Here is a 15,921-nt window from a genome sequence, read left to right as displayed (position 1 = left end):
TTTCCAGGGCTCTACAAGCAGCACATGCCAAGGCACTGTTTGCTGTCTGTGGGCAGACACTGCAGGGCACATGTTCCTCAGAGACTCCTGTGCAAAGTGCTCCAGTGGCACAGGGCCAGGGCCTCTCCTGCTGGTTTTCTTGGAGCTAGGGGTTCTGCTCTTCCACTACTCACCACCCTCACACACTGGAACAAGGGATCAGAGCATGTCAGAGAATGTAGTTCAAACTTCTTGTGATGCTGCTGAAGAAGGGCCAGCTGGTCAAAATCAGATCTCTCCTGTTACTGTATGTACCACTAATTCTAACTTTGGCATCATTGGGCAGACAAAGAAGAGTAAGATTTTCCAGCAATCTCTCCCTCAGCCCCGTCCCAAAGGAAGGCTCTAACAGATCAGAAATGCTGGTGCCTGAAGAGTTCTCTCTGTTCCATTTTAGAGATAACCATATGTAATGGCTCTGCCTGGATCTAAGTGACCTCCACATTTCAGGGTGCTTGGATCTCCTTTCTACATATCCTTAATAAAGGGTAACCATCTTTTCACCATCTAATGGTAAACCATCTTAGAAACTGTCCCTTCATAAGCACCAAAGGGCTAGAGTAGATAAATGGGATTCAAAAGATCCCATCTCGTTGGAAGGGAGACAGTTAAGGCAATGACAATAATTTGGACAAATTCCTTTGGATAAGTGCAGTGTGAGCACTGCAGAGCATGTAGCCATTGAATCCAAGCAAGGCTCTGCTAAAAAAGCTGAAATTATAAGCAGCCTGTAATCAGTACATTCTCTCACAATCCTGTGCTCCTATTTTCTACACACCTCTTCCCCTTTCAGTGACCAAAGCTAACACTAACACTATTAACAGATCACCTTCACTTACATATCCATGGATAACTAGAACTCCAAATAGCTGATGGATTTAGAGAGTGGAGAAGATACTGTTGTTACTTAAATACCAGGGAAAGAGAGGCAATACGAGGGAATATACTGCTGTACTTCACATGAAATCTCCAGTAGCAATGGGGAGAGAATGAATGTTGGTTACAAGGGTAAGATTGCCCAGGTATTTAAGGTGTACATGATAAATCCCTACAAAGTCCATGCTTCATAACACAAAACTATAAGAAATGGGTCATGAATCCATGTTTAAAAGTGCTGATATGTATTGGAAAGCACTTCCTCAAGACTTACCTGCCTTTAAGAGCACTCTACCAGTGCTAATCAGCTATTTTGAAAAAAATAATTCAGTCTTTTGTATTGTTAAATTAGCTGAATGGGAATGCTCATCTTCTACTGAATGTTAATTAGTAGCTGCCAGCTTTTTCACATGCAGGTAGAACTGCTACAAGAGCAAACTTGGTTGTGGCATTTTCTAACTTTTGACTCTTTTACTTCACAATTTGAATGACAATTTTAGTATGCAGCAAGGGAGTTGGACTAGGCGATCTTAAAAGATTCCTTTTCACTCAAATAATTCAATGTTTCTATGATATATATGTTTTCTATTGTGTGTACAACATTTATGTTGTTTATTTGAAGAAAAAAAAGGACCTCAATATTACTTTTACTATTAATTTTGTGAATACCGTGGTTGTCTTTTTAAAAAAATGTTGTGAGTTTTAGTTTGCTGTCTGCTTTTTTCTTTTAATCTAATGCCCTTTTTTAAAAGCAAATCTCTTCAGAAAGCTTTGTTGACACCAAAGTCTGCTGTTGACTTTACTAAGAAAAAGATGGAACAGACTAAAAAAACCTCACATTTATATCACTCTTAGTCTAGTTGCTCTCTGTATGTGTCATATTTTTATTTTTCTCCAGATATAGACAAAATTGGAGACTGCAGTGAATCACAGACTCCCCTAGACAATCACTGGATCTTTCAAAAATTTTGTTCTTGAAAAGCTACCTGGTTTGTTTTATTTTTTTGTCTCACTCCAAATCCTAAAGTTTTTAATCACTATTTCCTTTCCCATATTTCAAATGCTGCATTTAACCAAAGTGCAAATGCTGTATCTTGCTGTAGATCCATGTAATGGTGAATCTGAGGCAGTTTAAGCAGACCTGGATGAGCTGCACAGTATGTACTGCATGAGATCAAGTAGACACTTGGTGTCTGTGATCTGAACTGATAGCAAAGTCATATCATCAGCCCTGAGCGAATCACACAAATTGGTGTGAAAATGTGTAACACACCCAGTATTTGTGAACAGGAGTGGGAGACCATGAATATTACCAAGGGTGGGGAACTAAGAATATCCAAAGCATGGTAAATTCCTCATAAAAATGGAGGGAAAAAAATATGTTATGAAAAACGCATTAAATTGAAAGCAGACACCATACAGAGCAGAGGGTGTTTCCATGGAAGCAGTTTCCCACATGACAGCAAGATCAGCAACAAGTGCTACAGAGAGAAACAGGGAGCAGAATGTCACCAGGTTAAGCTTAACTATCACACTGGCCTATAAAACAATATCTGTAATTATTTAAACTTACCACAGTTTTTATTCCCTGGAATAGAAAGTTAATAATTTCCAAGCTAAACTACATCAGTATATATATATGGTGAGAATGCAAAATAAAAAAAAATTTTGGAAAATTGTGAAGAAAAGAATAAAAGTTCTTTGTCTTGGTATTGTTTAGCAACTAGTTTGGAAAGTAATATGTAATCATCCTTGTTCTATTTCCTGCTGAATATCCTACGATATACAATCTAATAAATAGAATAAAAAGTAGTATTTTATGTACAGAGGCAGCTTCCTAGGAAGTATGAGATTAAAGCGGGTTGCACTATTAATCTTGAAACTCATGGCCTATCCCAGACACTAAGATTCAGGACTAATTCAGAAAGGAAAAGAAAATATGAAGAAAAGTATTAAACTTCTAAAACATGAAATTATTCAGACATTTTACATGGTAAGTGAAAGTAAAAAAAAATCATTAACATGGCTGACACTGACTAGATCTACATAAGAGACATAAGAGTAAGGCAAGACCATTATTAATAGTTTATGATGAGCCCTCTGAGGAGCTAATACTTCAGTTAGCTAATGCTCCCATTTTTAAGTCTTGACCCCAGAGCAGGGCATTAGATGAGACAGTTACGTGGAGAAGGTTCTGTGGTAATGAAGATTACAGGAAGATATTCACTTAGCCAGTATTCATAAAGTTATGGATTATACCCACTTCCACTTGATACAGCCTTTGTAGGTATTCTTCTGAGGTCTAAATTCTAGGCACATGTGAATGCCAGGTTCCTGTTTTCTAGGGAAAGGGAGCTGTATGTCTACTAGAAATGAAGTAATTCATATTCCTTCATAGCTGACTACACAGAAGTATCAACAACAAGCTGAATATTGTGCTAAAAAAAAAAAAAGGATAATTTACCTTGCCCTATTCTACTCCTTGCAAAAATTTTGTCACAATTATGAGGTTTCTTGGACAGCTTTCCAAGCTTTCTTGGGGTGATCAACATTCCTGCATTCACCAAAATGAAGAGATGCATCACAGTGGGAAGACATATTGGCACAAGAGGCAACAGTTCAGAGGATTGCATCCAGTCAAGGGTTATGGTAAGAAATAAAACTCATTGTTTATGCTTGACAGTGTCCCACAGCCACAGAAATAAACAATATGGTGTGCACACCGATTTGGACAAGCGTGCCATACATGAGGTGAGGCATTTCTGTCTACTGTCACAAGCCATCACTCACTCAACTAACAGTGGTACCAATGTTTCTACAACAGGTGTTGCATTTTAGTTGGGGTTTTTCCTCCTTTCTTTCTTTTTCCCCCCCTTCCCTCCCTTTTATTTTTATTAATGCTGAAGCATAGAAGACAAGACAATCCCTTGGCATAAATTAAGTTGGCAGGAATGCAGCCAAGGAGCCAAGGATTTGGATCAGAAATTGATGATGTGCATAGCTAAAGGTCACAGCCATGAATACAAACAAAACTGTCATATTCTGCTATATCACTGATGCTACAAGCATATTGACCACAACAATGAGAGATTTCACACTCTAATAGTCTAGATACAATCCAGGAAAGGGTTTAGCATTAAAAGAATTACTCCTTTGTTCCCATCATAAAGTTTATGGAAGTAATATGACAAATTACTGTAGTTAAAATTGACAGCATTGGTCTTGCTCAGTGGAATCCATGTGTTGACACTTGACAGATTAGTAGCAAATAACGTTCAGTGTGATTTCTTTTTTTTTTAACTGAATGCAAAGATGAGAATTTCACAGTTTACAGTAACCAGACAGAAGTGTGACACCTGTCACTTTTTGTTTTACTTGAGGAATCCTAAAGGATTGGTTTAGTATCTTTATTTTATATCAGAATTCATACAGTTTTCTGCCTCTTACATAAATTCATCTAGAAAATAAAGCAATTTTGACATGATCTAATGGAAGCTTTCAAAATTTGTAGCAGAGCAGAAAGATGATCAAAAGAAATTTCTCCTATGGTGGAGGCTTCAAACATGAAGGGAATAATTTACAGTTAAGACATGACAAGTGATGGAAATAAGAAATGACAATTCAATTCATGGTACCTCCACATTTGTTTAGAATCACAGACCAAAAAAAGTGATGAAGTTTATTTATTTTGATATATGAGTTACGAAGATGATCTGAGATTTATAGATCTTTGCATAACTTCATTTTTCTGTAATTTCTGTTTTACTGACATAACTTACCAATCTTGGTTTCTGTTCATGATCAAGGTATTGTTTTGCATTTATAAAATATCCTTTAATTTGAAAGGTGAATTCTTAAGGTACTTTTTCCTTTCTAGGCAGCCAGTATGAAGTCTGTGATTAAACACAGGGCTTTTAGGTACAACTTCTAAATGTGTGCAACTTAAAAACCAAGTATTGTTGATGGAAAGCACAGGACAACATAATTATTTTCTCCCTTTGGTTTGACAGAGCATGTGACTGTTGAGAGCTAATATAAAACCCATCTACTTAGTCTGTTTCCTGAGTGAAATAACTAAAAGGCTAGATTGGGTTAGTTTTCCTGGGATGTACTAAAGCATTTTTTTGGTAACATTTGTGCTATGTAGTGTTTCATATTGTGTTTTTTATATGTTTTGCGTTAGTGTTTGACAGGTATATGTAAAATTGAAAGTTTAGTAAATAGGACATGAAATTTCTGAGAAAAGAGAAAACTGTTCTAATCATAGAGATAACCAACATTTTCCATTTGCATATGCCAATATTACAGTTCTGAAATTCTGTTGCTTGCAAGCTCATGGCTTTGTTTGAATGAGAACTGTAACAAAGAGTATATGATAGCAAGTATCATTCAACACCATCAGAGAGGTCATGGGACTTATTCTACCTCTTCTAATATTATACATCAACATTGTAAGATTTCAGCTTGTTTTTCTTCCCATTTTATTTTAAGAAGCAGCCTGGGATATATTAATGGAGCACACATTTGCAAAGTAACATAAGATAAAGGTGCTATTTGAGAGACATCAAACACTGCATGAGAGTCCTTCATCTGTATTAAATACCTGATTATTGTCCTAGTAGTGAATGTTTGGTCATATCAATTGCCATAACAGCTGTGATACAACATCATTCAGCTCAGTTGTTTTTAAAAGCAGAAGGTAAAAACAGATCAGAGTTTAGCATTTAAGACTAAAACTAGCTCCAATTCTTTCAATATCCGTTTGATATTATCTGCTGTTTATGTTCTTAGAGTGTTCAGAGATATGTTGTGCTCTTTCTAGTGAAATTGTGCATTTCCTGAATGGTAAGCCACTAAAATCTCCAACCCTGAAAAGATTTTCTGGAACCTCAAAATGACCATAGACAGAGATGACAGTATTTGCATGGTCAGAGAAGAGAGCTCTGCAGACATCCCTGTGTCTGTGCTAGTTTGCATAAATACAACTATCAGTTTCTACGAATTAGTATAAGGAATTTTTGTTTGTTTGTGATGCTGAATTACATTTTATATGGATTTTTGCAGATATTTACTCTTTATTTAAATCAGAAGCACTTAACCCCAACTTCAGAGGATAATTCAGATAGTTGTTTGGCAAAAAGTCCATATTAAAAACCTTTACTCATTGGTCAACTGCAATAGGACAACATGTCATTTCAGTATCCTGTCAGAAATTTATTCCTTTGCTGATGACAGAAGAACTACATAATGATCAAACAAGTCTGGAGTCTGCAATAGAAACAAAATTAGGTTTTTAAGGGGAAATGAGACAAAATGAAGTAAAGAGAGACAGTAAATTCCACTATTCTCCTGTTTAGTGACATTTCCCCTTTAAAACAAAGTATAGGAATTTCCAGTGACAAAGGCAAGAAGATGATTCAAAAACTTCAAATTATCAGCCCTTCTCTTTTCCTGATGTCTGATTCATGCTTGGTGCCTTCTCATCCCACTTGATCCTGCTGCTCCCCAGAGTTTACAACTCCTCTGGTTCTGTCTGCTCTTAGAACTACAGGCACTGAGAGGTGCAATTTATTTCTTCACAGATGCAGATGTTTTAGGCATTTGATTTTGCCACCATTGCCAACTTGATCCAGTGCTTTGATTTAAAAAAAAGAGGCCCGGTAGCTTTCATACCCTAAGGATAGATGGAAGTTCAGGAGTTAAATATCAAACTATTCAGTCTTTGATTGTCAATGTTTTTTGAGAAAAACTAGTATTTTAGTGTATATTTTATTAGAATGATAGATAATACTTACAATTTCAACGCAAACGAAACCTGTGAATGTGTTCTTTGTGCTAAAAGCTTTTCAAAAAACCAACTTCCACTCTGACTGACAGAATGAATCAATAGATTCAAGATTACTGATTTTTTTCAGTGTTATACCTTGCTCTTTAAATGCCACCACTTTTCAAATATGCTGCTATTGTAATAAGTTATTTGGTATGATTAATCAGTTATCATTGAGCTGCATTTAGCTACTCATTTGGCAATATTAACTGCTCTTTTTTTCAATCTGTTTTGTTTTCATGTTATCTAAGGACCAAGAACCATCAATTTGCTTGTTACAACCATTTTCCCAGATATCATTTGTTCAAAGATTTGGGTCTTTTTTTTTCATCATTTTTGCTATTCATTGTTCTCTTTCTCTGAATTTCAGTTCTACTGAGCAAGAGATTTTGAAACACACATTATAAGGTCATATAATCAAATATTTAATGTAAATTAAATATCTTAATATTATATCTAGAATTTTTTTACATATAAACTATAAATTGAAATACTTTAGATATATAAACTACAAAGCACTTGACCTTAGAGGATGAAATTTCCTAATAAACTAATTAAAAAAATTCCAGACTGTAGCATCTCTAACTACTGGTCAAATGGAATAGAACCTCATACTTGTCAGAACACAACAGACCATCTAATAAACCATGTAAAAACATCGCTACCTCCTGCTCTGCCCATGGGCACAGCATCTCAACAGTGGGATGAGGGCAACCAGAGGTAAATATCCATGGTCAGAAAGCTTGAAAATGGCATTAAGAGAAAGGAAATTTGAGTGTGATGAAAGTAAAATGTAGATGCCCAGTGGAAATCTGTAAGAGTTCAGATAAACAGCTCTCCAAGTACAACTGGACATCAGTATATTGAAAATAGCCATAAGTTAGGTCACTTTTGTTTGGAAGGGAAGGTTGGTTCAAAAGAGGTGTCTCCTCAATCTGCTCAGTTTTGACAAAAAGTAGCTGAGAGCCACCCTGAAGAGCTTTGAAGTGGTGAGTGAAAGCCTATTTCCTGCCCCAGAGTCCAGATGGAGAGGATCTCTGCACCATTCCAGTGCCTGGAGAATAAAGAAATGCTTCCTTCTGCAGAGCATACCTTCCTGTGCATAAATGATCAGGTGATCTGAGTCACATATTTTAATCTAGTGCTCCCCCATGGCTAGGACCTGTATGTTCTTCTTCTTACACAGGGCTGAGTTTGTCTCCTAATCACATATTGCAGCCCTGGAAGTTGCAGTTCCATTTTTCTTGCTTACTTATTGTAGATTGCAATTGATGATCTGTAAGAATTACTCCCATACTGAAATTAAATCACTGGAACTGATCTCTTACTTTTGAAAAAGAAAAGCATAATGCTAAGATCCACACACCTGAGGCTAAAATATTTCACTGGAATACTTCTGCTCTTGGATTTCAAGCACAATAGATCAAATTTATGCCTTGCATAAGTCAATTCTGAGAGAGGGAATAGTAATAGCAGGGTAAATACAGCAGTGATCCCCTACTGGCACTTTCAGCTCTGATGGTGAGACTTTCCCATGTTTTCCACTGTTCTTCCATAAAATGCATACCAGAAGTATTGCATAGTTTGTCCTGTGAAGATACTGAAAATGCTGAAGGGACTTAGGAGATTATATTTAATTTTCAAGGGTATGTTTAACTTCTGTCTTTCTATATTTATCAGTTTTCCAGAGTTTGTGGGTAGTCGTTGAGAAAGTCTTTCCAGCAGAAAATTTAAGTTGAGAAATCCCTAAGTGCAGAGGTTTGTATTTTGGGAAAGGGCACTTTAAATTTGCACCTATGCATTGCTTTACATTTCAATCACATCATTTACATTATCATCACATCCCACCCACTGGCATTTTGTTGACAATATGGCACCTCTTTACAGGAATATATCGTGTTTTCTAGAACTTGATGAATCATATTTCTTACCATGTATAATATGGTATGCATAACTGCTGGCTACTGACCATAAGTGTATTCTATATAACAATTGCATATCAAAGCTCTTACATAAAAATAATAGCACTAAATTGCAGAGTCAGGTACAGAAATGTTTGCAATGCCTAGATTTAATGTTACTAGTGAAATGTAATTCACATGCTAGTGAGGATCCATTATGGTACAGCATTTAATTATATGATCTCATTCTATTTTTCCACAGGACTTCTTCATTTGAGGTACAGAATGTAAGCCACTTACTTAGTCAGCAGCAATTCAATATTTTGCTTTATTCCATTTGTTTTATGATCCCATGGTTTATTTACTGCACACTATTCAAACTGTGCTTGGAAAACAGAATACTTAATTTCTTCTTAGACTTTTTCATAGAGCTCATCTCTGTAATATATTAATGCTTCAGTAACACTCATAAATGAATTTGTACAGCATCCCTTTGTGATAAAGTGAGAAATAAAAGCATGTAGAAACTCAGGTTAAAAAAACCTCTTTATGTATTATCACTATCACTATTAGTAATCACTATTATCTATTATAATTGCAAATCAATGTAAAACAACTCTCTTTTTTCTAATTGCCTAACCTTATGTTGTATTTTAGATGTTCAAAAATAATTCTACTTTCATGCTGTGTGTGATCAGTTCTTCCAAAATAAGATGTGGGAATCACAAGCTAAATTCCCAAAAAATAAAGATTGTATGCTTAGTGACCACCTGAGTAAAGTTACTTGTTTCCTACTAACTGCTAATCACATTGGATTTCATGTGCAAGGATAGGATCCTCTTTCTTAAGAATTTTACTGATTCAAAGATCTGTTTACCATGCTCCTTTATTCTGTACATTTCTAGTTCAACAACAGACAAGTGTAGGTCTTATGAAAAACTGCTGAGTTTACCCAACTCTGATCAAATATATTCCACTAACACACCAAATATTTTGCTGGTAAAAGTAGCATTTAATGCTATGCTTGTAGAATATAGCATAAAATGGGCATTTAAGCTATTAATTAAGGTTGCAGGTGACAGCCTAAAACTTCCCCAAGGGGGGCAGCAGAAGGGAAAGTGTTGATCTCCTCTCTCTGGTGACCAGTGACCACAAGGAGATGGAAGGAAGCTTCATCAGGGGAAGTTCAGTTTGGCCTTTAGGAAAATGTTTTTCACTGAGAAGGTCACTGGTCACTTGGAACAGCTTCCCAGGGAAGTGGTCATGGCACCAAGGCTGTCAGAGTACAAGGACCATCTGGATGATGCTCTTACTTATATGGTTTGAAGCTAGGTAGTCCAGTGAGGAACAGGAAATTGGACTGAGTGACCATTATGGGTCTGTTCCAGCTTAAGGCTTCTTCTGCCTGACATCCTAGGTCTGACTTGCTGTTCAGGTGTGTCTGCACATCCAAAGTTTGAGTGTGAAGTAAGTTGGATCATCAGAACTTGCTTTACAGCAATATTTGAAAGACCATAGTAACTATAGTAAACTTAGGATTTTAGCTTAGGTCCTCAAAGATCTAAATTATGATTTGAAACCCTATACAATGCCTTAATGTAAAATCAGATTGGCACTACGTCATTTCCTGTTCATTAGGGTTAAACAAACTCTCTACTCTCTTTGCTCAACAGCTCTCACTTTTTCCACCATTGTGTCTGGCCTTTCCATCAGCTCTGAGTCTCATTCTTCTGTCCATCCTTTCCTTAAGCTTCTTGTCTGGTCACAAATTCCCTTAAGCCACTTCATCATTTGCTTCTTTCCATCATTTTTCCAGTAGAGTTATCTGGACTCTCTGGTTCCCTGTATATGGCACCTCTTCTCAATTACTTTTTTTGCTTCGTTCTTACCAGCATAACCTGCATTGAATTTAGGTGACTCCTCTTTTAAATTGTTGTCTGCCATGGTACAGTGCAAGATAGAAAAGAACAATTTGCTGTTCTTAGTGGTGATACCTGCATGAACATCCCTACTAGGGCACAGCCAATAGTTCTTAACACTGCAGGGAAAATTCTTGCCATTCAAGTCTATAGAGTGTTCAATAATGGAAAAATATTGAAGAATATAACTATAGACACCCATCTGGTTTCTCCACAGAAAGCGTGAACTATTTATTCAAAAGCTTATACTTTGAACCAGTACTGACCTATCAGCTTTTATCTCCCTTCTCTGAGACATTAAAAAACCAGAACTTAACAAAGAAAAGATTGCCATAATTTTGCCATGTGAGAGGAGGTTATGTTTCAAAGGATTTATATAAAAAATAGTAGGCAGAGTGAAGATAGAAGTGTTCTTACTGACATTCGAATCTAACTTTGCCTATATATCATCTATCCTTTCACAACCTCACTAAGAAACTTACAGCTCAAAGTCATTTTTGGAAAAAAAAAAAGACTGCAAATGCTTGAATATAATTTTAAAACATCTGCAGTAGTCCTTGCAGCAAAGCAAAAAGTAGTGACTCTGTAAGAGTGTTTCAGCATTAATTCAAAACAGAGGATAGAGAATGTGACTAACTTCAGTTCTGTTAAGAGACATCTCCATCAGCAGTGACTTGCTTCAAGTCCTCACCTAATTAACAGCAATAAACAGCCTTGCTCTTAATGTTTCTGCGACAGTTAAACACACAGGGCAGGGAATCAGTCTCCTGGAGTTAATGAGGCTCATTTGCATTCCTTCCAAGGATCATCTGCCAATACAAATAAACTAGGTAGCAGGCTCAAATAGTAGTGAGCAGAAGAGGAGGTAATATGTTAATCCCATCTTTGAAAAATCTAAGCTAAATTACTTATTTCTTTATAATTACGTTGTGCTTTCTTAGAGCTACAGAAAAATTATGACTCCTTAATTATTAAGAAAGCCAGCAATATATTCCTGCCCTGAAATGCAAGATTTCACTCACAGGAGGTAAAGAACTGGGGTTTGTAATCCTGTAGTTCATTCAATTAGCATTTGTGGGAGACATTTTGGTTTTGCTATGTTGCATGGCAGAAGAAAAATGTTCTTCCATACTTAAATTTATTTTATTATTTAAGTGGATTTAAATGCATTATGTACTCATTAGTTTTATGCCAGTAGATTCTCACCAAGTCATATAAAGCAATTCATAATATATTTTATTTTAATGAAAGGAAGACACAGATCTAGATTGGCCTGTCTAGGTGACAGTAACTGAAACCTAGAATATGATCGGCACTAATTTCATAGCTTAATCTTCATCTTCACATCTATAATTTCCATTTTGGTGCTGGCCAGCTCAGACAGTTTGATTGGAAGTGAGGCAGAAGAAATAATCAGGAGAACAGACTCTTAAAAACTTTCAGCTCTGAGCATAAAGGCTTGAAAAGAAACTTTATGAAGTGAGAAGGTAACTATCAGAAAATCATTTCTCTTGTAGTTCACGGACATCAAGAAAGCAGAATCTGTTTGTTAACAGCTTACTATGGAAAAAGAATAAAGTATTGGGAGAAAATATGGAATTTAATTGTATCTCTGAAACAGGAAACACGGTAGCTTCTCCTTAAGAAGTTTGTCTTGCCAATTGCAGTCACTTATTAAGGGTTCATTTAAAAAAATACAGGCACAATCTGGAAACATAACATCATGCTACAAAGAATTTAAAAACAAAGAAATAAATGGGGAGGGACAATGTGTACTCCAGAAACCCAGCACATGTCTTGAGCTGCATCTTGTATAAGGACAATTAGCAGTAGGAAGCATAAGGGCATACAGCAGGGAGTAGGAAGACAATATTATTATAAATATGTATTATTCATCCTTTGTTTTTGTCTAAAAAGATCACTCCTTTTGACACATATGTAGCTAGTTTGCCATCTGATATGTTAAATTATTAAATGAATAATTTATGAGGTTATACAAAAGTCTTCTCTTTTTCTCTCCCTTTCTTTTAGTTACTTATGTTTGGTGTAACAAAGAACTGGGAAAATTCTCTACTTCTTGCGTCTTCTTTGCTTCTATAAGCAAATTCGTTAAAAGCTCTAAAGCTTGAAAAATATTTTCTGTATGCAGATGTTTTATTTTTTCACAAATAACACTGCCACAGATCTTCAAATGACAGGGTGTGTAGAGGCAGGCATCTACTCACTGATGGGCAGAAGTCCAAGCACATCCAGCTAACAGTGATTCCAAACCTCACGATTCATTTCTCTACTCAGTGCCTGAGGAATCATCTCCGTTCCCATGACAGGTAGGTATTTTCCTTTGTGACAGGACCATTACTTAGCCCATGCTGTGTGCTTTTTAGTGGATGCCCCTTAATCAAAGGTGTTGGTTCGGTTGAAAATTGCAGCTGATTCAGATTTCTGAACATCAGTCCACTTTTTATAGAGAGATAGGTATAGATTTAAGCATCCAAGGTAACAATTTCCTTTGGGTGTTTTTCTCAGTAGAAGCTGAAGTTCTTTCAGTTTTTAAGTAAACAGGGTCATCAATACACTGTGGTATAAAAAATATAGATTGCAGAAAAAAAAAATCACCCATCAGAAGGAATGACAAATAAAGAAGACATGATGAATTAAGAACTGTGAATTTAGACCTCACCTGAATGCAACTTCAGATTTTCAAACTTTGCTGCTTGACCTGCAATGCCCTAAAGAGAGATGCTGTACTTGCAGGAAGGAGAAGTAAAGGTAAAAAACCTAGTCTGTTACTTCAGGCACGAGGTTTCATTTGGAAGCCTCATTTTTGTATACAGAACATAAAATGCTCCTGAAATTGACACCACATTACCTGAAAAGCTCAATGTATTATTTTGCACTTAGAAGCCAATTGAGAAGAACAGAAAAAAGAAATATCTTTTTATCTTTTTATCTAATAATAAATAAATGAGAAAAAAATTCTATACAGGTTAGGGAGATTATTTTTGATAACCACAAGGACCATACATGGCAAAAATGCTGGCAAAGTCAATCTGTTCCTTCAGTAATTAATTCTTATTTTGTGAGGTCTGTACATCTTTTGTCTGTCTGCTTTGCAGACACATCTCACTGCAGTCACCATACTTAAGAGTCTGCTTTTAGACTTCTCTTGTATACATTGAAAGATCTACTGTAGGCAGACTTCTTCAATGTCATTGCCTCACAGTCCCCAGTCTGCTTTTCTGCATTTTTTTCTCTCATTTAATGACTTCATGAAACTGCAGCTAGAACTTTGAGAACCATTTTAAGAGCTATTGCTGAAATTTTGATGGTTTATTTTATGACAGTTGCCCTTTACGCTACTAAATTTGGAGCCGTTACTTTTTCTGCCTATAAACTGACTTGGATACCTGTAACACCACAGCCATGCACACTTATATGTTTTTACTCTATACTAAAAATGAAAAGTATTTATAGATGCAAGTGTCTCCTATTTTTACTGGTGCAATCTCTATTATATTGAAAATAGTCTTCTGATTCTAGGTCCCACAGCAATTGCATGAGGCTGTCAAAATGCAGGACCTGCTTCAAGGCTAAGAAATCTACTAACAATAAGCAGAGCAGATACACAGTTGCAGAGGGCTAGTTAGTCCTTTTTGTTCCCTTCAGGGATGCGTGTGTATAGAAATATCATATCATGTTTAATACTTAAGGTTATAAAAGAATAAATAAACAAATGCAGTACTGCCTCAGAGTAATGTGACTTTCCATTTTATTTACCCTATAAGGTAAGCACTGAAAAATCCAGCCTGGTTTTTTTCATGGACAATATTCCAGGTGGAAGCATGCTACATCAAAGTCATTCCTCCACTGATGATCCAAGCTAGATTTGCTTATCTAAGCCTCAGCTAAGCAGCAAGTTCTTTTAAGAGGAGCATGGATAAAGGCAGGGATTTAAGAGTCCATGGCTGGAGAAGCTCAAAAAATTTATAGTTGAGAATCAAGAGCTTAAGCACTACTAAAGTACACCAGCTTCAGGGAGGTGTATCTGTCCCAAGTCAGAAACACCCCGTGTCTAGTAGATATAATGACAGAGAGCAGGACAAAGCATAAAGGAAGTAGCTTTGGCACACATGAAACTATGGATTTTTGAAACACAATAAGGAGTTTCGGGCAGTGGTTAATTCAGGATTTTTTTTATAACTGAGCTTCTTTTCTGTCTTTTGAACAGTTTTGGTTATTTGAAGTTTTAGGATCACTGTCTGTGCAAATACAGTATCTTTGACCTTCAATGGAATTGGTACTTTGAGGCAAACAAAACTCTGCAGGACAGCAAGAGCCTGTGAACATAAAGGGAAAGTAGAGGAGGCAGCTGAGCCTTTTACTATCTCTGTGTATGTAAGAAATGTCACTAAGAAGATATAAATTTTACTTCGCATTAAATGTAGAATTATAACATTTTGCATTTTGTACTCAATTATGAATATAAACAGAAAAGAAAAAATAATTGCCAGTGCTCTAAGTAAATTCACAGTAAGACAAAGCTTAATTATTGGACACAGTGGTAGAATTTCCTGTGTCTTTAGTCATAGAGTCCCTTGCAAACTAAAATACATGACAGTTTACCAAATTTGTTGGAGACTTAGTAATTATCCACTTGTCTTGGATTATTTAAAAGCAAGAAGTATTGATATAGTAGACCTATAGATGCTGTGTAGCTTTTGTACGGAAAAATTAATTCGTGTGGGGGCACTGAAAATTATTGTGGGGATTAAAACAGCCCTTTAAAATACACAAAAATATTTATACTTCTGTTTTCCATATTATTTTCTTAATTTATTGTTATAATTCTGTCTAATGATATGGGACTGGATTCTAAAATTTGGTTGATTTCATGGTAGGGCAACTCAATTCACTGGAGTTATTTTTGAGTGGCATTGATGTCAAAAAATAAGGCCACCTCACAATTAGAAGAAGTGAAAGATCATATCTGAAAATTCTTATGTAAAGTGGCAAAGTGAAACATTTTTCCTTCAGATTAGAGAGCACTGAGAGGTGGACACAATCCCATATCTGTGTGGAAATATCTTTTACTTCTTGTTGTTTTACCACACTATTATCATTAGGAAGTTTTAGTTTCGTTCTAGAACCTGTTGCTACTTTACTGTAATGTTTTTTAGCTCATCACAAATAAAAGTAGCTTGGAATTTTTGAGGTTTTTTTTTTTTCTTTTTCTTGCTTGTGTGTATGAGATTTCATTGTTTTTTCTCAGTTGTAGGCTTTCTCTTTTTCTTTTTTTTAATCAGAAAAATTCTTCCCTCTTTTTATTTTCCTAGCATAGTTCTCATCTCAGATAATATAT

Source organism: Molothrus ater, chromosome 1 (assembly GCF_012460135.2).
Source record: "Molothrus ater isolate BHLD 08-10-18 breed brown headed cowbird chromosome 1, BPBGC_Mater_1.1, whole genome shotgun sequence".
In the NCBI taxonomy this organism is placed as follows: domain Eukaryota; kingdom Metazoa; phylum Chordata; class Aves; order Passeriformes; family Icteridae; genus Molothrus; species Molothrus ater.
The sequence above is the reverse complement of the archived record's forward strand: the minus strand, read 5'-3'. Positions refer to the sequence as shown.